Source organism: Pan paniscus, chromosome 22 (assembly GCF_029289425.2).
Source record: "Pan paniscus chromosome 22, NHGRI_mPanPan1-v2.0_pri, whole genome shotgun sequence".
NCBI classification, from domain to species: domain Eukaryota; kingdom Metazoa; phylum Chordata; class Mammalia; order Primates; family Hominidae; genus Pan; species Pan paniscus.
Genome location: NC_073271.2, coordinates 39,029,133 through 39,056,084, shown reverse-complemented (window position 1 = coordinate 39,056,084; position 26,952 = coordinate 39,029,133). Strand labels below are relative to the sequence as shown.

Below are 26,952 nucleotides of genomic sequence, written 5' to 3'. Positions count from 1 at the left end.
CCTCTGCTAGGACAGTATGGAAGGGAAATGCGGCACTGGAGGCCTCACACAGAGTCCCTATTGGGGCACTGCCTAGTGGAGCTGTGAGAAGATGGCCACTGTCCTCCAGACCCCAGAATGGTAGATCTACCAACAGCTTGCACCATGCACCTGGAAAAGCTGCAGACACTAAATGCCAGCCCGTGAAAGCAGCTGGGAGGGAGGCTGTATCCTGCAAAGCCACAGGGGCGGAGATGCCCAGGACCATGGGAACCCACTCTTCCATCAGCATAACCTAGATGTGAGACATGCAGTCAAAGGAAATCATTTTGGAGCTTTAAGATTTGACTGTCCTGCTGGATTTCAGACTTACATGGGAGCCTGTAGCCTCTTTGTTTTGGCCAATTTCTCCTATTTGAAATGGCTGTATTTACCCAATGCCTGTACCCCCACTGTATTTAGGAAGTAACTAACCCGCTTTTGATTTTACAGGCTCATACGTGGAAGGGACTTGCCTTATCTCAGATGAGACTTTGGACTGTGGACTTTTAAGTTAATGCTGAAATGAGTTAAGACTTTGGGGGACTGCTGGGAAGGCATGATTGGTTTTGAAACATGATTGTGAGATTTGGGAGGGGGCAGGGGCACAAAGATATGGTTGGCTGTGTCCCCACCCAAATCCCATCTTGAATTCCCACATGTTATGGGAGGGAGCTGGTGGGAGGTAGTTGAATCATGGGGGCAAGTCTTTTCTGTGCTGTTCTCACGATAGTGAATAAGTCCCACAAGATCTGATGGTTTTAAAAAGAGGAGCTCCCCTGCACACATGCTCCTCTCTTTGCCTGCTGCCATCCATGTAAGACATGACTTGCTCTTCCTTGTCTTTCACCATGATTGTGAGGCTTCCCCAGCCATGTGGAACTGTAAGTCCAATTAAACCTCTTTCTTTTGTAAATTGCCCAGTCTTGGGTACATCTTTATCAGCAGTGTGAAAATGGACAACACAAGGTGTGAGCTACCTGAGTAGACCCATTCTCCAAGCTTTCTAAAATGGAAATCTGATCATGTGACTCACATGCTTAAAATTGCCTCTGCCCAACCCTCACCCTCAGGCATCAGCATCCCCTCACTGACCCCCTTCCGCACTCCAACTTGTATAAACAAACCAATCACCACATTTAGCTTCCCCAGCATGCCAGCTTCTCTCCCACCCCTGAGTCCTCCCCAGCCTGATAGTTCTGCCCAGACACACTTCCCTCTCGGCATGGCTAGGTGGAGAACATGCATTGCCCACATCACCTTCTCCAGAAAGCCTTCCTGATGAATCTCACCCACACTGGGGTTAAGTTTGTCCCTGCTGGGCCCTCACACAGCACCCTCTGCTCAGCCCTGCAGTATTTCAGTTGTTCATTTGGACTACAAGTTCCTTAAGGGCCAGGGGCCCGTCTTGCTGCATCCCCAACTACTAGCGCTGTCTCTGATGTCAACAGGCACTAAATACAAATGCTTCCTGAAGCTAATCACTGACATTATACATTTTTGGACACATAATTTGCTTGACTTCATCCCATATCTCCTTGTTCCACTTTAGGCAATTTTAATTTTTTTTTGTTTGGCTGATGCACAGTTGACAAAATATTTTACAATTTTAATTTTTATGACTGTTAGTCAAGTGGTTGCTGGAACGTAAGGCTCCCGAGGCCACGCACTGTGTCTGAGTCAACCTCCATCCCCACAGAGGCAGCGTCTGCTGACGCATAGCACTAGTCCTGTGGAGAGGTGTCGAAAATGAGTCAGCAGGGCTTTGTGAAACCATCTCTAAGTCCTAGTTTGCTTGGGAAAAATGAAATAAACAGCATATGGGGCCAGGCGTTATGGCTCATGCCTGTAATTCCAGCTCTTTGGGAGGCTGAGGTGGGAGGATCACCTGAGGTCAGGAATTCGAAACCAGCCTGACCAAAATAGCGAAACCCCATCTCTACTAAAAATACAAAAATTAGCTGGGCATGGTGGCACATGCCTGTAGTCCCAGCTACTTGGGAGGCTGAGGCAAGAAAATCGCTTGAACCTGGGAGGCAAAGGTTGCAGTGAGCCGAGATCGTGCCACTGCACTCCAGCCGGGATGACAGAGACTCTATTAAAAAAAAAAAAAAATCAAATACAAAAACTAGCTAAATTAGCTGAGTACAGAGGCTCACACCTGTAATCCCAGCACTTTGGGAGGCCGAGGTGGGAGGATCACTTGAGCCCAGGAGTTCAAGACCAGCCTGGGCAACAGAACGAGATCCCATCTCTACAAAAAAATTTTTTAAAAATTAGCTGAGCATGGTGGCTAACTTATATGGGTTTCTATGTAGTTGTGCTAGCTTCCAAAGAGTTCCAAATAAACAAAACTTGCAGCAAACACATCTGAGAAGGTCTGCAACAATACAGCCATAACACAGTCAGCCACTTTGTTGGGAGACAATTGTTTATGAGAACTGTCCATGGCGAGACTCCATTTTTAAGTCTCACCATCTCGGCTTTCTAAGCAAACTTGTTAAAGGATGATGGACTTACACACACTTCTGGAAAGCTGGCGCCAGTGCACTGCTCAGGAGAGATCGGGACTCCCCGAGTGTTTATGGTCCAGAGGAGTGATGCTAGCGGGCTTCCTTCCACAAGAATCCTGTTAGGTCAGTTCAGCCAGAACCCCCTGCACCCTGATGTTTCCTCTTAGTTAAATTTTCCGTCCATGGCCCCCACTCCTGCTCCTAGGTCTCCCCCACTACACAATCCCATTGCAGCAGTCCCTATACCTATCATGATCATCCTGAACAGCCTGCCCTTTGTCTTGCTTTTCTGAGACAAGGTCTTGCTCTGTCACCTAGGCTGGAGTACAGTGGTGCAATCATGGTGCACTGACTGCAGCCTCGAACCCCTGGACTCAAGTGATCCTCCTGCCTCAGCCTCCCACGGAGCTAGGACTACAGGCTCACACCACCACACTTGGCTAATTTTAAAAAATTTCTGTAGACATGAGGTTTCACTTTGTTGCCCAGGCTGGTCTCAAGCTCCTGGCCTCAAGCTATCGTCCTGCCTTGCCTCCCAAAGCACTAAGTGCCTTGCCATCTTTAATAAGGGTCAGAATAAGTTTTTCTTTAAAAATATAAATACATAAATGAATAGATGGGGAGCAGAAAAAGCTCTAAAATACAAGAGTTCTCTAATGTGTAGAGGATGACAACAGCTTTCAAACATCACCATTCGGCAACCACCACAGTAAGCCGTTTCAGACAGGAATCATCAATGGATGCTAACACTAGTTTGTGAAAGTATGAGAAACAGGAAATGTACATAATCTCAAAGTACCTGCCACAAGATACATTTCATTTTTTATTTTTTTGAGATGGGTTCTTGCTCTATTCCCAGGCTGGAATGCAGTGGCAAGACTCTGGCTCACTGCAGCCTCAACCTCCCAGGTTAAAGCAATCCTCACACTTCAGTCTCTTGAGTAGCTAGAATTACAGGCACATGCCACCATACCTGGCTAATGTTTGCATTTTTTTGTAGACAGGGGTCTCACTCTGTTGCCCAGGCTGGTCTTGAACTCTTGGGCTCAAGCCGTCCTCCTACCTCCGCCTCCCAAAGTGCTGGGATTACAGGCATGTGCCACAGCACCAGGCTCAAAACACTTATTAATTACAAAGGGAAAACAATGATGCAATGAAAAGGATACACTCTACTGGCTTCTGTGCAGTCCTTCCTAAAATGCAAGCTGTGAGTCCAATCCTCAGGACACACCCAGGAACCCAAACTGAGAGGCACTCTATAAAGAAACTGGCAAAAATAAAAGTAAACGGCCAGGTGTGATGGTTCACACCTGTAATCCCAGCACTTTGGGAGGCTGAGGCAGGTGGATTACCTGAGGTCAGGAGTTCGAGACCAGCCTGGCCAAGATGGTAAAACCCTGTCTCTACTAAAAATACAAAAATCAGCTGGATATGGTGGCAGGCACCTGTAATCCCAGCTACTGGGGAGGCTGAGGCAGAAGAATCACTTAAACCCAGGAGGCGGAGGCTGCAGTAAGTCAAGATTGCGCCACTGCACTCCAGCCTGGGCGACAGAGCAAGACTCCGTCTAAAAAAAAAAAAAAAAAGAAGAAAGAGAAAGAAAAGAAAAGGAACAACAACCAAATGTGGTATGTGATCTTGGTTTCAAAAACAAACACTGTAAAAGACAACGTAAGGAAATTTGAGGAGATGTGAATATATAGTATTATACACTATTAGAGATTGAGTGTTATTTCGATGGTGTGATAAAGCTATAAGCTCACAGCATAAATATCACCATTTTGAGAAGTACGTGCTCAATGTTTAGTTGTATGACCATGATATCCAAAACTTACTTTCAAATGGATCAAAAAAATATAAACATAAATAAATTGGGTCCAGGTAACAGTAACTGTTGAATCTAGGTAGCAGATAATCAAGATTCTACTCTCAGATTGTCTTTCAAAATGTTCATAATATGAGGGAAAAGTCAGAATTTCAAAATGTATAGATTGGTAGTCCTTCTCTCTAACAAAACTGGTTAAAACAGTCAGGTACAGTGGCACGTGCCTGTAATACTAGCATTTTGGGAAGCCAATGTGGGTGGATCACTTGAGGCCAGGAGTTCAAGACCAGTCTGGCCAACATGGTGAAACCCCGTCTCTACTAAAAATACAAAAATTGGCTGGGTGCAGTGGCTCACGCCTGTAATCCCAGCACTTTGGGAGGCCGAGGCAGGAGAACTGCTTCAACCCGGGAGGCGGAGGCTGCAGTGAGCTGAGATTGTGTCACTGCACTCCAGCCTGGGTGACAGAGCAAGACTCCGTCTCAAAAAAAAAAAAAAAAAAAAAAAAAAAAATATATATATATATATATATATGGTCTGATAATTTAAGTTGTTCAAAGGCTGTCTTAAAGGTGAAAGTTAAAACTTAACTAAATTTGGCTGGGCATGGTGGCTCACACACGTAATCCCAGCACTTTGGGAGGCTGAGGCGGGCGGATCACTTGTGGTCTGGAGTTCGAAACCAGACTGGCCAACATGGTGAAATCCCGTTTCCACTTAAAAATACAAAAAAAAATTAGCCGGGCGTGGAGGCGCATGCCTGTAATCCCAGCTACTCGGGAGGCTGAGGCAGGAGAATTGCGTGAATCCAGGAGGTGGAGGTTGCAGTGAGCCAAGATCATGCCACTGCCCTCCAGCCTGGGCGACAGAGCAAGACTGTCTCAAATAAATAAATAAATAAATAAATAATAAATCATGCAGATATAATCTCAATCAAACTTCCTCCAAAGTAAATAAAATAAAATAAATAAAATAAAACTGCTCTCAAATGTAAATGGAGAAATAAAGGGTCTGTGAGTAGCTAGGTTACCCTTTAAACAGCTAAGAGGCCAGGTGCAGTGGCTCCTGCCTGTAATCCCAGCACTTTGGGAGGCTGCGGTAGAAGGATCGTTTGAGCTCAGGAGTTCAAGACCAGCCTGGGCAACACAGTGAGACCTTATCTCTACTAAAAATCCAAAAATTTAGCTGGGCGTGGTGGCACATGTCTGTAGTCCCAGCTGCTTGAGAGGCTGAGGCAGGGGGATCACTTGAGTCCGGGAGGTCAAGGCTGCAGTGAGCCGTGATCATACCACTGTACTCCAGCCTGGGCGACAAAGGGAGACCCTGCCTTGCCTTAAAAAGAAAAAAAAAAAAAAAAAAAGGCTGGGCGCGGTGGCTCACGCCTGTAATCCCAACACTTTGAGAGGCTGAGCCGGTGGATCACCTGAGGTCAGGAGTCTGAGACCAGCCTGGCCAACATGGTGAAACCCCGTGTCTACTAAAAATACAAAAATTAGCCAGGCATGGTGGCGTGTGCCTGTAATCCCAGCTACTCCGGAGGCTGAGCCAGGAGAATCACTTGCACCCGGGAAGCGGAGGCTGCAGTGAGCCCAGACTGCACCACTGCACTCCAGCCCGGGCAACAGAACGAGACTCTGTTTCAAAAAAAAAAAAAAAAAAAAAAAGAGAGTTAACGAATACCAAATTTTAAAATATACTACAAAGCCACAGTAACAGCAAAAAAAAAAAAAAAACAAAAAAACAAAGTGGGTAACCATACAGGAACAGACCCACAGGCCAAGGGAGCAGGAGAAATAAGGCAGTAGACTTGAAAGGGCTTTTTAAATGCCAAAAATGCATAAAGTTTTAGAATTGTGAAAAAAAAAAAAAGTTTTAGAATTGTGATGTTTTTACGAAAATCTCTTTGGACACAACCACTTCCACAAACTGAAGGTGCTGGTGGAACAGTCAACAGGAGTGGGGCCAGTCTCGCTCCCACCTAACCCTGCAGCAGGGCCACGTGGAGGCCCGGCCCAGCCACTCAAGGCGCCTGGAAGCTCGGCCTGCGAGTCCTGTTGATGTAGGCCCTGCGGAGGCGAGACGGACATTCGTTCCGTTAGCGTTTTGAGTGTCAGGAGAAGAATGGAGCTTCGTGAGGGGAGGAAAGGGGCAGTGAGGGCAGACAGAGCTGTGTCTACTACATGCCAAGGCCAGTGCATCCCCCAACTCTATGGCATTTCTCCCATCGAGACACGAGGTCTTTGTCCCTTCCTCTGCAATCCAGGCTGACCTGAGTGACTCATTTGAGAACAAGAGAATGCAGTGGAAATGATGGTGTGCGACTCCAGAGCTGGGTCAGAAAAGGCGAGGAGGCTTCCATCTTGTTCATAGTGACACTCCGACTACCAGGAAGCCCCATGCTGTGAGGAATGCCCCCCTGACACTGCTATGAGAAAGCCCCCTAATGACATAAAGGAGACCCCCAGTGCTGAGGAAGCCCCCCAGTGCTGTGAGGAAGCTCGCAATATCAAAGAAGCCCCCAGTGCTATTAGGGAGCCCCCGATACTGTGAAGACCCCCATTGCTGTGAGGAAGCCCCCCAGTGATATAAAGGAAATCCCTCAATGCTTGAGGGAGCCCTCCCCAATGATATAAAGGAAGCCCCAGTGCTGTGAGGGAACCGAAACCCCCAGTGCTGTGAGGAACCCCCCAGTGCTGTGAGGGAACCCCCAGTGCTGTGAAGACCTCCTCTAATCTGTGGAGAAGCCCAGGTCCTGTGGAGTCTGCACGTGTGCTCTGGTCAGTATCCCCAGCTCGTGTTCCAGCTGACAGATTTCAGTAAGCGCCTCCAGAAGATACCATTCCTCAGTCATTACGTCACCCCCAGCTGCTGAGTCGTCCCAGCTGAGGACTCAGACATCCTGGAGGAGAGACGGCCACTTCCTCTCCATATTCCTGGTCCACAGAATTTGTCCACATAATAAAATGGTTTTTTGCCACTAACAGTGTGACCGGGGGGTTCACACTAGTTGTGACCAGACTACTCTAGAAGACGCAGATAGGTTAGTTGTCCTTGTTTCGCTGTTGAGGAGACAGATGTACCAGAGGTTGGGTGACTTCAATCTGTCCAGCTCCAAAGCCCTGCTATTTCTTCTACACAGCCTGACCTCTGACGATAAAATAATTGTGCTTCTAAGATAAGGTCCAACTCACAAGGACAGGACACTTGTCAACAATCTGTACAACTCTGGTGCCTGCAACAGTGAATTACATCAATTCAACCTATGAATTATGGCATTATTCAAAATGGGAAACACAGGGTGAGCTGATGAAGTAGGTGGCCCATGAGGCAAGCACCACGAAAGACGCTCAGCTGTGACCGGAATGCAGCTTCCGAAGCCACATGTGTAACATGCTCTGCACGGTCTGAAGAAAGTGATGTCCTGTGGCTTATTTGTAGTAGTGCATCTCCAGCAATAGCGAAGGTTTGGACACTGAGTGCAGTGGCACGATCCAGCTTGGCTGATAGAGCAAGATACCATCTCAAAAAGTAAGTGTAAGTCAGTAAGTACATAAATAAATAAATAAGTTAAAATGTTATTACTAACAATTCACATACTAAAAACTGCCCAGGGTTTCTTTTTAGTTATTTTGTCTTTAGGATTTACCCTGCTAGGATGTACAATACAATTTGTTTTTTTGGTTTTTTTTTTTTTTGAGACGGAGTCTCGCTCTGTCGCCCATGCTGGAGTGCAGTGGCACGATCTCGGCTCACTGCAAGCTCCGCCTCCGCCTCTGGGGTTCACGCCATTCTCCTGCCACAGCCTCCCGAGTAGCTGGGACTACAGGCGCCTGCCACCATGCCTGGCTAAATTTTTTTGTATTTTTAGTAGAGACGGGATTTCACTGTGTTAGCCAGGATGGTCTCAATCTCCTGACCTCGTGATCCGACTGCCTCGATCTCCCAAAGTGCTGGGACTACAGGCGTGAGCCACCACGCCTGGCCAATATAATTTGTTTTGAAGTCACTTGAAATAACTCCTCTCTGTATAGTTAAGCCACCAACTCAATTTGTGGTTTGGTTATTTTTATTCGTTTTGCTTTCAGGGTTTTTTTTTTTCTTTTTTTGTAGAGATGGGGTCTGGCTGTTTCCAAGGCTGGTATCGAACTCTTGGCTTCAAGCGATCCTCCCACCTTGGCCTCACGAAATGCTGGGGTTACAGCTGTGAGTCACAGTGCCCGGCTGCTTTCAATTTTTAGAGACTACTTCCCCCCAACTTTTGACTTCATTTTATCTTAAAACTATATTAAAACATCCATATAGTTTTGACAAGGTTCAGGACATGCTACCCCAAAATGTGGCACCTGGGCACACTGAATATTTGAAGCTGAAAGAATTTGAGAAGAAGCTTGTGCAGGAACATCTCTCTGACCTTCCCCGACCCTTCTCTCCTGAGGCAGGTCACGAAACCTAGGAAGGACTTTCTGACCCTCACCCAAAGCAGGTGGTAAGACCCTCATGTGAGAAGTGCCCTCCGTATCTACGGGGGGAGGAAACATGCTGACCTCCAAAGAAGGATACAGAGAGAAATCTGAACAGACCTTGCTAAGTTTCCCCCAGTTCATTGCGTTTAGCTCACACTCCTCCTATCATAGTTCTCCATAGCTTTTCATTGCTCATCAAACCTAACACAAAACCACTCAGGTTTAACCATTTCCTTGGGTCATTTCCTTATAAAGGCTCCCATGTCATGTAAAACTTATATTACATAAATTTGTGTGCCTTTCTCTTTTGTAAATCTGTCTTCTGTTCCAGGAGCCCCAGCCAATGAACCTAAGATGGGTAGAAGGAAAACATCTTTCCTCCCCTAGAGTTCCATGATCAATACTATAGCAGATATGGCCAGAAATCCAACTTATAACACTGCCCCTTCCCTACTCCACAGGGAACCCCATTTTTACTAGTCTGGGGGTTAGCACCTTTATCATAAGCACTGGCTTCATCTGCCTTCCTTAGATAAAAGGCTATACTCTACAAACAGTTCTGAGCCTCACTTTTTTCACTTGCTAAGGATGCATCCTAGCAGTGTGCTCCACTATGCAGACTGACCAGACCCCAGCTGTGAACATGGATGTTTCCAGGAAGCCACAATGGATCGTTACTTATTATTTATTTATTCATTTATGACGGAGTCTTGCTCTGTCACCCGGGCTGGAGTGCAGTGGTGTGATCTCGGCTCACTGCAACCACCACCTGATTTCAAGCAATTCTCCTGCCTCAGCCACCCGAGTAGCTGGGATTACAGGCACACTGTGTCCGCTTATTATTATTTTTTTTTTTTGAGACAGGGTCTGGCTCTGTCGCCCAGGCTGGAGTGCAATGGCACCATCTGGCTCACTGCAGCCTCGACCTCCCTCACTCAAGCAACCCTCCCACCTCAGCCCCAGAGTAGCTGGAACCACAGGCATGCACCACCACACCCGGTTTATTTTTGTATTTTTTGTAGAGACAGGGTTTTGCCATGTTGCCCAGGCTAGCCTCAAACTCCTGAGCTCAAGCAATCTGCCCTCCTTGGCCTTCTAAAGTGATGGGATTACAGGTGTGAGCCACCATGCCTGCCCATGATTATTAATAATGCCTGTAAATGATATGTTAATATCCCTCTATCTAATGCTTCCGCCTTGAGTTCAGCTTGTCTAACATTTTAAATCTGCTTTTTGGCTGGGGGCGGTGGCTCACGACTGTAATCCTAGCATTTTGGGAGGCTGAGGCAGGCAGATTACTTGAGGTCAGGAGTTCAAGACCAGCCTGGCCAACGTGGTGAAACCCATCTCTACTAAAAATGCAAAAATTAGCCAGGCGTGGTAGCACGCGCCTGTAATCCCAGCTACTCGGGAGGCTGAGACTTGAGAGAATCACTTGAACCCTGGAGGTGGAGGTCGCAGTGAAATCGAGATCACATCACTGCACTCCAGCCAGGGTGACAGAGTGAGACTGACTCAAAAAAAAAAAAAAAAATTGAAACAGAAACATACATTTAAGTAATCAAGTAAAATACATCTCTAAGCAATGTTATCCTGACCAGTCAAAAGATCCATGAGAAAACTATCACAAAAGCTGAAAAAAACTGAAAAAAACCTGAAAAAAACAGGTTGGGGATAGGCCGGGCCCAGTGGCTTACATCTGTAAGCCCAGCACTTTGGAAGCCCGAGGCGGGAATATTGCTTGAGTCCAGGAGTTCAAAACCAGCAACATAGTGAGACCCTTTATCAAAAAAAAAAAAGTTGGAAATTATTCAGTCCCTTGTTACATTTATTTTACAGAAGAAATGAGGAAAGAGACATCAAACAGAAAAAGGAAGGGATGAGGGAGATTCTACAAAGAAAGAAGTCCTGAGAAGCCAAAGACCAGTGAGGGGTCCTCATCCAGGCCGCAGGGTCCCCAGCCTGTAGACCCTAACCAGTATCCCAGGGACCAGGCTCCCTCTCATCAACCCACTCCGTTGCTGGGCCAGCCCTGATCAAGGAGCCTGCCCTGCTGTCCCAGTGGCCTGGGGGATCAGCACAACTGCTCTCGGTGAGCATGGGAGCCACCGGAAAGAATCTGACCCTCCACAGTGACTCTCAGCAAAGCGTGTCCCAGCGCTCAATGGGAACTAGTCACTGAAGCAGAGTTCTAGACTTCAGCTGTTAGAACTACTCACATATATTCCTTTACAATTCTAATGGTGATTTAAGAGCTATTTCTTTAGGCTCAACTTTTACATAGACAATACTGTATACCAATCACAGCAAGGCATGAGTCAGCTGAAGGAGAGTAGCTCACCAAATCCCCATGTGTTTTTCATATCTCCCAACAGTTCTGCTATTTGATTCCATTTAGATCCAGACCAACTTTGATTTGGTCCAAGTAAGAACTGAGGGCTGGCTGGGCACAGTGGCTCACGCCTGTAATCCCAGCAGTTTGGGAGGCCGAGACGGGTGGATCACGAGGTCAGGAGATCGAGACCATCCTGGCTAACACGGTGAAACCCTGTCTCTACTAAAAATACAAAAAATTAGCCAGGTGTGGTGGTGGGCACCTGTAGTCCCAGCTACTCTGTAGGCTGAGGCAGGAGAATGGCGTGAACCCAGGAGGCAGAGCTTGCAGTGAGCCGAGATCGCACCACTGCACTCCAGCCCGGGTGAAAAGAGCGAAGACTCCATCTCAAAAAAAAAAAAAAAAGTAGAAACTATTCTCAGCCCTAGGGCCATACAAAAAAAAGGTCAGTGGGATCTGGCCCATAGGCCTGTGGTTTGCCAATCCCTGACCAAAATTACAGCTGTTCAAAGAGAAGTGATACTTTTTAAAAAATCTTACTAGACTTTCTTTTCCTCTTTCTAGTACCCAGAGGAGTCAGAAAATCTGAGTATACTTTTTTTTTTTTTTTGAGAGGGAGTTTAGCTCTTGTTGCCCAGGCTGGAGTGTAATGGCACGATCTCAGCTCACTGCAACCTCCGCCTCCCAGGTTCAAGCGATTCTCCTGCCTCAGCCTCCCGAGTAGCTGGGATTCCAGGCATGCGCCACCACGCCCAGCTAGTTTTGTATTTTTAGTAGAGACAAGAGTTTCTCCATGTTGGTCAGGCTGGTCTTGAACTCCTGGCCTCAGGTGATCTGCCCACTTTGGCCTCCCAAAGTGCTGGGATTGCAGGTGTGAGCCACCGCACCTGGCCTGAGTATACTTCTTTAAATCCACCTAAAATGTGCTCTCTGACTCAGTTTAGTGACACTATCCTGTGTACTGTAATGTAATGTACTAGACGCTGCCTTGCTGGAGGAGTCCACACAGCCCCATCCCCCTCACCAGGTGCCGCGCCTAGCAGAGGACCAACTCCCAGAGTGCCACCTCCTAGCTGCTACCCAGAGCAGTGCTGACTAATGAGCAGCCACAATTCCACTGGAAATTCTAGGGTAATTCCAGTTCTAGCAAACAGTAACACTGAGGCATTTATAAAGCCAGAAAACGACTGAAGACAACACAACAGTCAGATCCAGAGACTGCATCTCTAGGTGTTGTGTTTGTTACCAGTCCTCCCAAAATACCTTCTCCAGGAAACCTTTTAGGACACTAACTATACATCATGACAGTTAAGTGAGCTTTCATTTTGTGTGTGAGAAGTTTTAGGCACCTGTGGTTCAGAAACCACAAGCCAGTTGTCCATCTGTCTTCCACCCTGGCTTCCACAGCTCCTATTCCAAAGAGATGTTCAGTCAATAAATGACTCATTCTGAGGAAAACATTTGTCAAGAAATCACTTTTTTTTTGTTTTTGAGACCAAGTCTCACTCGGTCACCCAGGCTGGAGTGCAATGGCATGATCTTGGCTCACTGCAATCTTCACCACCCAGGTTCAAGGGATTCTCCTACCTCAGCCTCCCCAGTAGCTGGGATTACAGGCGCCTGCCACCAGGCCTGGCTAATTTTTCTATTTCTAGTAGAGATGGAGTTTCACCACCTTGGCCAAGACAGTCTTTAACTCCTGACCTCATGATCCACCCGCCTCGGCCTCCCAAAGTGCTGGAATTACAGGCATGAGCCACTGCGCCCAGCCATCACTTTATTTTTCAAACAAGGTTTGGCGAGGTATCATTTGAAGTGTAATATTCAAATGAAATCATAGATCGTAAATCCTGTTAAAATCTGTATCAAAAAGTATTTCTAACCCAAAGGCCCACATATGTCCCCTAAAGACAAAACAAAATTCTAGTATCAAAGGTATTTTACATTTTAATGGTTTTGCAATTTTTTTTTTAATTTTTTTTTTTTTTTTTTTTTTTTCTGAGACAGAGCCTCGCTCTGTTGCCCAGGCTAGACTGCAATGGCACGATTTCAGCTCACTGCAATCTCCACCTCCCAGGTTCAAGCAATTCTCCTGCCTCAGTCTCCTGAGTAGCTGGAATTATAGGCACCCGCCACCATGACCAGCTAATTTTTTTTGTATTTTTAGGAGAGACTGGGTTTTGCCATGTTGACCAGGCTGGTCTCAAACTCCTGGTCTCAAGTCATCCACCCGCCTCAGCCTCCCAAAGTGCTAGGATTACAGGCGTGAGCCACCACGCCCGGCCTGCAATTTGTTTTAACAGACTCTGAGCTGGATGGTCTGTTACAGCTGGTAAATTTAAATTCGCATCAAAGTTTTAAGACCCTGGCCGGACGTGGTGGCTCACTCCTGTAATCTCAGCATTGTGGGAGGTCGAGGCAGGCAACTTATTTGAGGTCAGGAGTTCGAGACCAGCCTGGCCAACATGGCAAAACCCCGTCTCTACTAAAAATACAAAAATGAGCCAGGTGTGGTGCCTTGCACCTGTAATCCCAGCTACTCAGGAGGCTGAGGTCAGAGAATCACTTGAACCCAGGAGGTGGAGACTGCAGTGAGCCAAGATCACTCCCCTGCACTCCAACCTGGATGACAGAGTGAGACTCTGTCTCAAAACAAACAAACAAACAAACAAACAAAACCAAAAAACAAACAAAAAAAGGAACAGAAAGAAAATAAGGGGCCAGGCACAGTGGCTCACGCCTGTAATCCCAGCACTTTGAGAGGCCGAGGCGGGTGGATCACCTGAGGTGAGGAGTTCGAGATCAGCCTGGCCAACGTGGTGAAACCCGTCTCTACTGCAAGTACAAAAATTAGCCGGGCATGGTGGCGCATGCCTGTAGTCCCAGCTACTCGGGAGGCTGAGGCAGGAGAATCGCTCGAACCCGGGAGACAGAGGTTGCAGTGAGCCGAGATCGCGCCATTGCAGTCCAGCCTGGGCAACAGAGCGAGTGAGACTCCATCTCAAAAAAAAAAAAAAAAAGAAAAGAAAATGAGGAACCCTAACCCTTGGAGGCAAGGACCCCTTTCCCATGGACAGCCTCTCTCTCAAGCACTGCCTACACTGGGCACACAGCACTGTGGAACTGGCACCTGCACTCCCTCCCTGCACAGCAGCCACCCCTCTCTACTCTCCCTGTCAGCACTAAGCTTGGTGGGTCAGAGGGACTCCAGCTTTCGGATGGCAAAACACAGAAAGTATCAAAACCTAAATACTCAAAAGGCTCCACAACATAGAGCATGGCCGTAAAATAATACAAAAAACTGGAACTGGCCGGGCATGGTGGCTCACGCCTATAATCCCAGCACTTTGGGAGGCCAAGGCAGACAGATCACCTAAGGTCGGGAGTTCGAGACCAGCCTGAACAACATGGAGAGACCCTGTCTCTACTGAAAGTACAAAATTAGCCAGGCGGGGTGGCACATGCCTGTAATCCCAGCTACTTGGGAGGCTGAGGCAGGAGAATTGCTTGAACCCAGGAGGTGGAGATTGTGGTGAGCCAAGATCGTGCCATCGCACTCCAGCCTGAGCAACAAGAGCGAAACTCTGTCTCAAAAAAAAAGAAAAAGAAAAAAACTGGACTCACAAAAGTGTATGAGACCTTAAATTTTTAAAACGAGAAATGTGTGGATTATATAAATGTTTTAAAAATCACTAAAATGCCAACTAAAAGCATAACACAATATAGCTTTAAAAATATGTAAAAACGTATGAACATAGCCAGGCACAGGGGCCCATGTCTTTAAGTCCCAGCTCCTTGGGAGGCTGAGGCAGGAGTATTACTGGATTACTTGAGCCCAGGAGTTGGAGACCAGCCTGGACAACATCATGAGACCCTATCTCTTTAAAACACACACACACACACACACACACACACACACACACACACACGCACACACGTATGCATGTAAGAAACCCAATTCAAAAAGGGGCAAAGGACTTGAAGAGATATTTCTCCAAAGACATGTAAATGGCCGATGAACATGTGAAAAGATGCTCCCCATCACTAATTATTAGGGAAATGCAAATCAAAACGACAGTAAGATGCCACCTCAAATCCATTAGGATGGCTGCTATTAAAAAAAGCAACAACACATAAGAAAATAAGTGTTGGCGAAGATACGGAGAAACTGGAACCTCTGTACTGTTGGTAGGAATGTAAACTGATACTCCCTCCTTATTGAGTCCTTGGAAAAATAAAAAATAAATTAAATTAAAAGGAATATAAAACAGTACAGTCGCTGCGAAAAATCGGATGGAGGTTCCCTAAAAAATTAAAAACAGAATTCCAGTATGATCCAGCAATCCCACTTCTAGATCTATATCCGAAAAAATTGAAAGTAGGATCTCGGAGAAGTATTTACACACTCAGGTTCACAGTTTTATTATTCAAAATAGTCAAAAGGTAGAAGGAACTCAAGTGTCTGTTGAGGGATGGATAAACAAAATTCAGTATATCCATACAATGGAGTATTCAGCCTTAAAAAGGAAGGAAATTCTGACACACACTACAACATAGATGAACCTTAAGGACATTATGGTAAATGAGCTAAGCTGGTCACAAAAAGACAAATACTACATAATTCCACTGGTATGAAGTCCCTACAGTAGCGAAATTCAGAGACAGGAAGTAGAATGGTGGTTGCCAGGGGCTTCAGGGAGGGGAAATGGGGAGGCAGTGTTTAATGGGTATAGAGTTTCAGTTTTACAAGATGAAGGGTTCTGGAGACAGATGGTGGTGATGGCTGTACAAAAGTATGAATGAACTTACCACCACTGAACTGCACACTGAAAATGGTTAAGATGGTAAATTTTGTTACGTGTATTTTACCATAACAAAAAATTGGAAAAAAAGGCCCGCCACAGTGGTTCACGCCTGTAATCCTGGAACTTTGAAAGGCAACGGTTGGCAGATCATCTGAGGTCAGGAGTTTGAGACCAGCCTGGCCAACATGGTAAAACTCCATCTCTACTAAAAATACAAAAATTAGCCAGGCGTGGTGGTGGGCACCTGTAATCCCAGCTACTCAGTAGGCTGAGGCAGGAGAATTGCTTGAACCCGGGAGGCAGAGGTTGCAGGGAGCCAAGATTGCACCACTGCACTCCAGCCTGGGCGACAGAGCAAGCCCCTGTTTCGTGGGGGAAAAAAAAGTATGCTCAAATACGTAACTAAATTTAGAAGAACGTAAAGTTTAGCAATTTAATGTTTATTAAACTTTTTTTTTTTTTTTTGAGATGGAGTTTCGCTCTTGTTGCCCAGGCTGGAGTGCAATGGTGCAATCTCAGCTCACCATAACCTCCACCTCCTGGGTTCAAGTGATTCTCCTGCCTCAGCCTCCCAAGTAGCTGGGATTACAGGCATGCACCACCACACCCGGCTAATTTTTTGTATTTTTAGTAGAGACAGGGTTTCTCCATGTTGTTCAGGCTGGACTCGAACTCCCGACCTCAGGTGATCCACCCACCTTGGCCTCCCAAAGTGCTGGGATTACAGGCGTGAACCACTGCACCCGGCCTTATGCTCCTTTTTCTTGTCAAGTTAAATTCCTAACATTTTTAATGCAAAAAAATGTACAAACCTTCATAAAATGTCTGAGAGAACATGTAACAAAACACATGCTCTCACTCAGGCATTATGTTCTGGAAACTGTGATCATAGTACCTACCAATCCACAGCCCCTTTGAGTGACCCAACCCCACTGGCAGGCCCTGCTCAAAGGGGGCCTTCCTTGTGCAGGTGTCAGAAGCTCATTCCTCCCCAAGCACCACTCCCTGGGCCAGGTAGCCCTGCAACACCCAAGGCCAGCCCCCAGCCCGAAGGTCGGCGCCTGGTAGGTGGTGTGAGGGGAAAGAGCACAGGCACTCTCTCTGAGGTGGGTGCTGGAAAAGGGAGAGTACAGGGCAGGTAAGGCTGGGTGAGCCCCCACTGTGAGGGGAGCGTACAGACGGAACAGACAGTGGAGGGCAACCACCTAATTGAAGCGGAAGGCCAAGAGCCCTGGTGCAGAACTGGATCCTGCCAGAGCGCAAATCATGGTTCCATCTGCCCAGAGGCCCAGCAACAATACAGCGGTCCCAAGAATCCCATAGACTCCTGTTTTCTTTATCCCTGCATGATCCTGAACCACCTATCTCACCACCCACCCAACTTGAAGTCAGCCTGCTCCCTGCCACCCTGAGAACCCGACTAAAACAGCCAATCATTCCAGCACCAATCACAGACGGCAAACAGTACAATTAGCTGGGTGTGATGGCACGTGCCTGTAATCCCAGCTACTTTGGGGGCTGTGGCGGGAAGATTACTTGAGCCCAGAAGCTCCCGGCTGCAGTGGGCCGAGATTGTGCCACTGCACTCCAGCCTGGGTGAAAAAGTGAGACCGTATCTCAAAATAAAATAAAATTAAAATTAAATAAAATAAATAATAAAATAAAATAAGCTGCTCTGTCCCCTTCTCAAGTCCCTGAGGCATGGCCTCAGAATCAGAGCTTTAAACAGTTTTATACCATATGCCAGACAACACGTTGACTGAATTACCACACTGCCTTCTATGTGAATCTTCCAGAAACAGTAACTAAACTGGCAGGGGCTAACAATCCAAAACAAGGAGCTACCATCTGCCAAGGGCGGGAACAGGCCAGGCTCCAGACTTTGCACACTGTCACGAGCAGGGCACCGCCAGCACCAGGCCTGCTGGCTCTTTCCACCAAAGACCATGCCTCTCAGCCCTTGAGTGCTTCTCCTAACAGTTTCCAGACTGACCTTCTTCTATGTGATATGTCCACTCTACATGTCCTCCTGAACAGTGTACACAAGACAGAACCATGAGGTATCCACTCAGTGCTGCACACGGATGCAAGATGGTACTTCCCAGGGCCTGCAGCCACTTCCTTCACCCTCACCTCCAAGGACACACACTGTTAGGCTTTGGATTCCCCTATCTGTGCTGTTTTTATTTCCTTGTCTCTTTTGTCATCAATATAATCATTTGAGGAAATAAAGAAAGGACACCATATATTCCTACAAATGGATAGGCTGAGAGTAAATCAACTTGGTATTTGTGAACATGAATGATAAAAGGCAAAAACTTCTAGCTGAAATGTAGCACTCCTTCAATTACAAAGGCAGACAATAAGCCCTGGAGTTTTAGCAGGAACAGCAACAGGTATTTTCCAAAGCATTAGAGTGTCACAAAAATCTCGTCACTACTCCCAAATGAATTACCAGAGCCACAGCTCAATCCGGTTACTAAGCTAATAAATGGGACTATCACCAATTTGGTTCAATACAGTATTTTAATAACTGTATTTCAAAATAATTTGTTCTCTTCTTCATCTATTTATTTCCTTTAAAGTGCTGTTAAGAGGCCCCCAGAGGCCAAGCAGACGTGAAAATTTAAGACGCCCCCTCCCCCACCAGAGTCTATACTTTGCATCACTTTAGCAGTTTCAGGCTGTCCTTCTAAACAGTTTCAGACACTTTTAACAATTTGCAACAAAAGTGTAAGCCGCAAATAGGATGTTACTTCTCATAAGTAGCACCTTTCTATTTCTGCTATTTACAAGTAGTATTTTTTTTTCTCTTTTTTCGGACATGGAGTCTTGCTCTGTCGCCCAGCCTGAAGTGCACTGGAGCGATCTCAGCTCGCTGCAACCTCCACCTCCTGGTTCAAGTGATTCTCCTGCCTCAGCCTCCCGAGTAGCTGGGAATACAGGCTCCTGCCACCACACCCAGCTAATTTTGCATTTTTAGTAGAGACAGGGGTTGCCCCATCTTGGCCAGGCTGGTCTCAAACTCCTGACCTCAGGCAATCCACCCACCTCGGCCTCCCAAAGAGCTAGGATTACAGGTGTGAGCCACCGCACCTGGCCTCACAAGTAGTACTTTTCTAAAGTTACTGCCAGAGAAACGTTAACTACATATAGAGTACAGGAATCCCAACAAAATGCATTGTACCCAGTATCATTACCACAGAACCTGCTGACACTTAGATCATAAGCGCAGAAGGTTAATCTTTGAAACAAGTCATACTTCACTGACCATGTTTCATCAATTCTAAGGCACACTTTTAAGTCTGAAGTGAAAAGCATCCTTCACTGATGGGTTAAGAAAGCAGCAAGCCAGGAGGCACTGGGAGCATCTGTAGTGGTATAACACACTGCTGCATTTTAGATTCAACAGACTATAAGCACCTCATTTTTCTTTTTTCTTTTTTTCTGAGACGGAGTCTCGCTGTGTCGCCCAGGCTGGAGTGCAGTGGCGCGATCTCGGCTCACTGCAAGCTCCGCCCCCTGGGTTCACGCCATTCTCCTGCCTCAGCCTCCCAAGTGGCTGAGAATACAGGTGCCCGCCACCACGCCCGGCTAATTTTTTGTATATTTAGTAGAGACGGGGTGTCACAGTGTTAGCCAGGATGGTCTCGATCTCCTGACCTCATGATCCACCCGCCTCGGCCTCCCAAAGTGCTGGGATTACAGGCGTGAGCCACTGCGCCTGGCTATAAGCACCTCATTTTACCTTTTACTGTGTTTTGCTTTATTGCACTCAGCAGGTATTATGTTTTTCACAAGTTGAAGATTTGTGGCAACCCTGTATGGAGAAAGCAAGCCTATTGGTGCCAATTTTCCAAAAACAGGAGCTCACTTTGTGTCTGTGTTACATTTTGGTAATTCTTCACTATTTCAAACTTTGTCATTATTATGTCTGTTACGGGGATCTGTGATCAGTGATCTTTGATGTTCAGGTCAGGAACAGTGATTCATATGGGTAATCCCAACACTTCGGAAGGACGAGGCAGGAAGGCGGCTTGAAAGGATTCACCATTCTGGAAAGGAACTTAAGAGACAGCCTAGGCAACATAATGAGACCTCACTTCTACAAAACTTTTTCAAAATTAGCTGGGCATGCTGGCACATCCCTGTAGTCCCAGTTACTCAGGGGGCTGAGGTGGGAGAACCACTTTAGCCCAAGAGGTCAAGAGTGCAGTGAGCTATGATCTCACCACTGCATCCCAACCTGAGCAACAGAATGAGACCCTATCTCTCAAAAACATAGCCAAGGCCAGGAACAGTGGATCATGCCTGAGGCTGAGGCAGGACCACCACTTGAGGCCAGGAGTTTGAGACCTGCCTGGACAACATAGGGAGACTTCATCTCTTTAAAAGAAACAAAAAAGGGCTGGGTGCGGTGGCTCATGCCTGTAATCCCAGTACTCTGGGAGGCCAAGGTGGGTGGATTATTTGAGGTCAGGAGTTCAAGACCAGCCTGGCCAATACGGCGAAACCCTGTCTCTACTAAAAATACAAAAATTAGCCGGGCGTGGTGGCTCACGTCTGTAGTCCCAACTACTTGGTAGGCTGACGCAAGAGAATCACTTGAACCCAGGAGGCAGAGGTTGCAGTGAGCCAAGATCACGCCACTGCACTCTAGCCTGGGCGACAGAGCGACTCCATCTCAAAAAAAAGAAAAGAAAAGAAAAGAAAAAAACAAGTTAGCCAAGTTGTAAATGCAAAGTAGAAGTTTCTTTTCAATTTTTGAAATTAAAAAAATATATACACAATTTTTTGAAATTTTAAATCACCTCTCAGAACAAAGGAAAACTTAAAGGCAATTAAAAAGTGCTACTCCAGTGAACACATGAATAAGAAAATGGCCAGGTCCGCTGGCTCACACCTGTAATCCCAACACTTTGGGAGGCCAAGGCGGGTGGATCACTTGAGGTCAGGAGTTCGAGACCAGCCTGGCCAACATGGTGAAACCTTACCTCTACTAATAATACAAAAATTAGCTGGACACATGCTGCACACCTGTTATCCCAGCTACTCGGGAGGTTGAGGCAAGAGAATTGCTTGCACCCAGGAGGCAGAGGTTGCAGTGAGCCATGATCATACCACTGCACTCCAACCTGGGCAATAGTCTCAAAAAAAGAGGGAGGGAGGGAAAGAAAGTGAAACAGCCTTATTGGTGATATGTGGAAAGTATGAGTGGTCTGATTAGATCAAACCAGCCACAACATTCCCTTAAACTGAAGCCTAATCGAGAACCAGGCCCAAGTTTTCTTCAATTCTATGAAGGCTGAGAGAGGTGAGGAAGATGCAGAAGAAAAGTTGGAGCCAGGCACGGCAGCTCACCCCTGTAATCCCAGCACTTTGAGAGGCTGAGGCAGGTGGATCACCTGAGGTCAGAAGTCCCAGCCTAGCTAACATTTAGTAGAGCCCATCTCTACTAAAAATACAAAAAATGAGCTGTATGTGGTGGCAGCTGCCTGTACTCCCAGCTACTACGGAGGCTGAGGCAGGAGAATCGCTTGAACCCGGGAGGTGGAGGTTGCAGTGAGCCGAGATCACGCCATTGCTCTCCAGCTTGGGCAATAAGAGTGAAAATCCATCTCAAAAAAAAAAAAAAAAAAAAGTTGGAAGCAGCAGAGGCTGGTTCATGAGGTTTAAGGAAAGAAGCTGTCCCCATAACACGGAAGTACAAGGTAAAGCAGCAAGTGCCACCTAACAGAAAAGCAACACCAGGTTATCCAGGTCTAGCTAAGATCATTGATGAAGGCAGCGAGACGAAAAAGCAGATTTTCAATATAGACAAAAGACTTCCTTTGGAAGGAGATGACATCTAGGACTTTCATACCTAGAGAGAACTCAGTGCTTAGTTTCAAAGGGCAAGCTGGCTCTCTTGTTAGGGGCAAATGTCACTGGTGACTTTAAGCTGAAGCCAATGGTCTTTGTCCATTCTGAAAATCCTAGGGTTCTGAAGAATTATGTTATGTCTACTCTTGCCTGTGCTCTGGAAATGGAATAACACATTACTGAATATTTTAAGCCCACTGTTGAGATCCACTGCTCAGAAAAAGATTTCTTTCAAAATATTACTGCTCACTGACAATGTACCTAGTCACCCAAGGGCTCTGATGGAGATGTACACAAGGAGATGAATGCTGTCTTCATGTCTGCTAATACCACATCCATTCTGCAGCTATGGATCCAAGGAGTAATCTTGACTTTCAAGTCTTAATTATTTAAGAAATACATTTTGTAAGGCTATAGCTGTGGTAGTGATTCCTCGCATGAATCTGGGCAAAGTAAACTGAAAACCTTCTGGAAAGAATCTGCCATTCTAGATGCCATTCATGATTCATGGAAGGAAGTCAAATAACACTAACAGGAGTTTGGAAGAAGTTGATTCTAACCCTCATGATGACTTGGAGGAGTTCAAGACTTCAGTGGAGGAAGGAACTGCAGATGTGGTGGAAATAATGAAGAGTTGCTTCTTACGGATGAGCAAAGAAAGTGATTTCTTGAAATGGAATTTATTCCTAGTGAAGACGCTGTGCACATAGTGGAAATGACAATAAAACATTTGGAATATCACATCAACTTAGTGGATAGCAGTGGCAGAGTTTGAGAATAGCCTCCAACTTTGAAAGAATTTTCACTGTGGTTAAAATGCTATCAAAACAGCATCACATGCTACAAAGAAGTCTTTCATGAAAGGAGTCGTCCATCAATGTAGCAAATTTCACTGTTGCCTTATTTTAAGTAACTGACACAGCCACCACCACCCTGATCAGTCAGCAGCCATCCACACTGAGGCAAGACTGTCAAAGTACAAAACGAGCAGGACTCACTAAAGGCTCAGATGATCATTAGTATTTTTAGCACTAAAATATTTTTTAATTAACGTAATCACATTTTTATAGATATAATGCTTGCTATTGCACACTTTAAGTAGTATACTGTAATTACAACTTTCATATGCACTGAAAAACCTAAAACTGTTGTGTCACTTGCTTTACTGCAATACTTATTTTACTGCGGTGGTCTGGATTAGAACTCGAATTATCTGAGGTACGCCTGTGTACAAGGACAGGATTCACAAATCACTCTAAGTAAATTAAGCAGAGTGATGAAAGGCTCATTTGGGTCAGCCTGCCATCTTCCAAATTATGACTAAATGCAAGAGCATCCCCAATAACTATACTGGCAGAGGTTCACATTTCACCTCGATTCTTCCTTATGTTTAGAGAAAGCCTATTTTTCAGTATGCCATGAAAAATCATGAAAGTAGACCTAACTAAAGCTGGGGGTTTCTTTCATCCTGAAGAGGAACCACTTCCTAAGGAAAAATCATCTACTGTTTTGAAAAGCAAACTCTTGTAGAGTTGGAAGAGAACCCCTCACACAGCTGGAACACCCCCCAGTGCTGCGGCCCCGCCGTCGCGCTCAGCCTGGCCTGCCCTGGGCCCGACCTCAGGAGGCCGCCATTCCCGGACCCTCGGGCCTCCCGTCAGGAATCCGCCATCGGAACGGAGGCCCTAACTGGCCCGGTCGCAGAGCCACTGTCCAAATAAGGCATTTCGAGAGCCACGAGGATGACATAAAGCAGACTCCGCGTTTCTTCATTTTTCGTTAAGTGACACGATTTCCCTCACAAGGAAGGTGCAAACCCACAGGGCGCCCAGACCCTGCCCGGCACTTCCTGTCATCCATTACCACGACCCGTGTGACAGAAGCGGCTCTTCCCACCAATTCCCGGGACGCCGGAACCGCTTCCCCAGCACCCGGCCCCAAACACTGCCGTCAGCGAGCGGCCCTGGGCTGCTCCCGCGCCGGCGCCCGGCTGAGGGCCACGAGCCCCATCACGCCCACCGCCCCCAGGACCCCGACCCATCCGCTCGCCACGGCCGAGGCCGGGGCCGGGGTCGCGGCCGCCATCTTCCCGCCTGCGCCGCCGCGCGACCCGCACCCTCCGAGCAGCCCCGCCGGCCCTGAGGACTCCGCGAGGCCGCGGACCCGACCGGCCCCACGCGCGCCGCCCGCCCCGGCCCCGCCCCGCCGCGCGCCCCCGGTCCTCAAGCCCGCCGACCCGCCCGCGCCGGGCTCCGCGCGCCCCCGCCCCCGCCCCGCGCCGGGGCGCGCGCCGCACTCCGAAAGGGACGGTTAGGAGCGCGCGCTTCGATCGGGCCCAGCGCGGCGGCGGCGGCGCCTTCCAGAAATTTCCGCGTCCCTCAACCCACACTGAGAAACCAATTGGGCGCGCCCCCGCGCCGGTTTGGCTGAAGGCGCCCCCTCCCCCGCGGGTGCCCGCTCCCCTCCCCCACCCGCGCCCCCTCCCCGCCCCCTGCCCCGGGCGGCGGGTCAAATACGGGCCCTCGGGGGCAGCGCCGGCCCTCCAAACCCGGGCGGCAGCGGCGGCGGCGGGCGGCGGCCGCGGGCCGGTGTGATTGATAGGGACGGCGGCGGCGAGAGCGGCGGCGGCGGCGGCGGAGCGGTTGAGTGACAGCTTACCTGGGTGCCAATCTTCATCACACTGACAAGCGGCTGCAGCAATCGGGACCCGCAGTGCCGCGCCCGCGTCCAACCGTCACGCCGACGCTGGGCCACGCGACACAGCCTCGCTCAATGGGAGGAGGGCGACGCCGACGCGCGCCGCATCAATATTCAGAGAGGGGGCGGGGCCTGCCAGAGACGGGCCCCGCCCCTCCCTGCGCGGCGGCGGGCGCGGGGCGGGGCCTAATCGCTGGGGGAGGAGAGCGAGGGCGGGAACCGGGCGGTGGCCGGCCCCGCCTCCAGCCCCGCCCGCTCCCGGAGCTAGGCCGTGCCCGCAACCGGCCGCGCCCGAGCGCGAGGAGCTGTCTGCCCCGCCCCGAAGGCAGAGCCTCCCGCCTTATGACTATGCAGTAGGGGCGTGGCCTCAGCGCACGTCTCGCCCCCTCCGCGCCCTCAGTTGCCGCCCAGGAGAGGTGTGTGTAGCCGGGCGAAACCATTTGCCTCGAGCAGGCGGGGAGGGAGGGCTGTACCACCCGTAACCCACCGCCGGGCGTCCCGTAGCCGAAGGCCTCCATTCTGTGTGTGCCCGGTTTGAATGTAAGCCAGTGGGAGCCTCTCAGCCTTCCTCCCCAGGCTCTGGAGCCCGGGTGGGCACGGGCCTGGGCGACACAGTGGATGCTCACGTGCCTCCCCCACTGCGGCAGCGCGAGTGCTTAGCACCTGAGGCTTTACCCTGGGCGCTGTCTTCCCTCAGTGTGAGGACCCCAGCAAGGACTCATGATATCCACAGGTGCTTAGGGGTGGCCTCTGGGCTACTTGGCCTCGCTTGACCACACCTTCCGGCCCAGGTGAGCCTTGCGGGTCTAGGTGACCAATGCGGCCTCCAGGTAAAGGGCACCTGCCTTAGGGGACGCCGACAAGTGTCTGCATTTCAAACTGCTTTGAAAGACCACCCTAACCGACCCCTGCCACAATGTACCCACAAGTGCAGATGGTGGCTGGCTTTGGTCTCCAAGATGTAAGGAAAGGGCGACACATTCCCCAGTGCGTAGGAAAGCACACGGTTTGCCTGACTGGCCTTCAATACTGCAGAAACATCCATTTATGCAGTGGCCCACCGAAGGCCATCAGTGCCTTGAGTCCATACACAGCGGGGGAAGGGCAGCTCTGTGGGCCCCTACTCCTCCCGGAAGGCAGACAGGCCCAGGACTGGAGCTGATTGCTAGAGGGAGCCTGGGGGTGGGTCTAGGCATGAACAGCCCGGAGGACATCCCTCCTGTGTCTTCAGAGCTCCACACCGCCAGGAGGTCTTGGCCAAGTGCTGTGCAGCTGCAGAGCCGCCTCTTTCACAAAGATGGGAAGCAGCAGGGTGGGCAAGAGGGAGGCCCTGAGATACTCGCCTAAGGAGGGAAGTTCAAGGGGACAAAAAAAGCTCAGTATTCAAGACTGAGCATAATCTGCAGGGCCTAGTGCAAGATCCAGATGCAAGTGTCAAGAGGTGTTGGAACAGAGACTCCACAGGGACTGGGTAAACTGAAGCTGAGACCTGCTGGGCCGCACCCCCAGGAGTTAAGGCGTTCTTAGTAATCGGATGAGATAGGAGGTCGGAACAAGACACAGGTCACAAGGATCCTGCTGATAAAACAGGATGCAGTAAAGAAGCCGGCCAAATCCCACCAAAACCAAGATGGCGGGGAAAGTGACCTGTAGCCTTCCTCACTGCTGATAATACACTAATTATAATATACGAGCTTGGTAAAACACACTCCCACCAGCGCCATGACAGTTTTCAAATGCCATGGCAACGTTTGGAAGATACCCTACATTGTCTAAAAGGGGTTGGGCGCAGTGACTCACGCCAGTAATCCCAGCACTTTGGGGAGGCCAAGGCTGGCAGATCACTTGAGGTCAGGAGTTGAGACCAGCATGGCCAATATGGTGAAACCCCATCTCTACTAAAAATACCAAAAAATTAAGCAGGTGTGGTGGCATACGCCTGTAGTCCCAGCTACTTGGGAGGCTGAGGCAGCAGAATCGCTTGAACCTGGGAAGCAGAGGTCGCAGTGAGCCAAGATCACGCCATTGCACTCCAGCCTGGGCAACAGAGCAAGACTCCATCTCCAATAAATAAATAAATAAATGGAAGAGGAATCCTAAGTTCTGGGAATTCCCCACCACTTTCCCAGAAAACTCATGAATAATCCACCCCTTGTTTAGCACGTGATCAAGAAATAACCAATATAATTCAGGAACGGATTCTAGGGGAAAAAAAAGGACCATAAAAATAGCCAACCAGCAGCCCTTGGGGCTGCTCTGCCTATGGAGTAGCCATTCTTTGGTTTATTTACTTCTCTAACAAACTCACTTTCACTTTACTCTGTGGATTCTCCCTGAATTTCTTCTTGTGTAAACTCCAAGAACCCTCTCTTGGGATCTGGATTGAGACCCCATTCCAGTAAGACAAAGTCCCTGGCTCAGAAATTACAGTGAA

The 26,952-nt window shown here is 48.3% G+C and overlaps 1 protein-coding gene across 7 annotated transcripts in view; it reads right to left on the bottom strand.

Moving 5' to 3' along the window:
• The window catches only part of PKNOX1 (PBX/knotted 1 homeobox 1), a 59,298-nt gene extending 34,493 nt beyond the window's left edge, over positions 1 to 24,805 (bottom strand). For 2 of the 7 annotated variants that reach the window (XM_034948210.3, XM_063601420.1), the window contains exons 1-2: positions 3,698 to 23,924; positions 151 to 274 (exon numbers count right to left, since the gene is read on the bottom strand). The gene's annotated coding sequence lies outside the window, so the exon portion shown is untranslated. Of the gene's footprint in view, positions 1 to 150; positions 275 to 2,538; positions 23,925 to 24,479 lie in introns of those variants that run through there. The other 5 variants (XM_063601421.1, XM_034948208.3, XM_034948214.3 and 2 more) reach the window with 5 other exon arrangements.
• Positions 24,806 to 26,952: the final 2,147 nt, after the last annotated feature.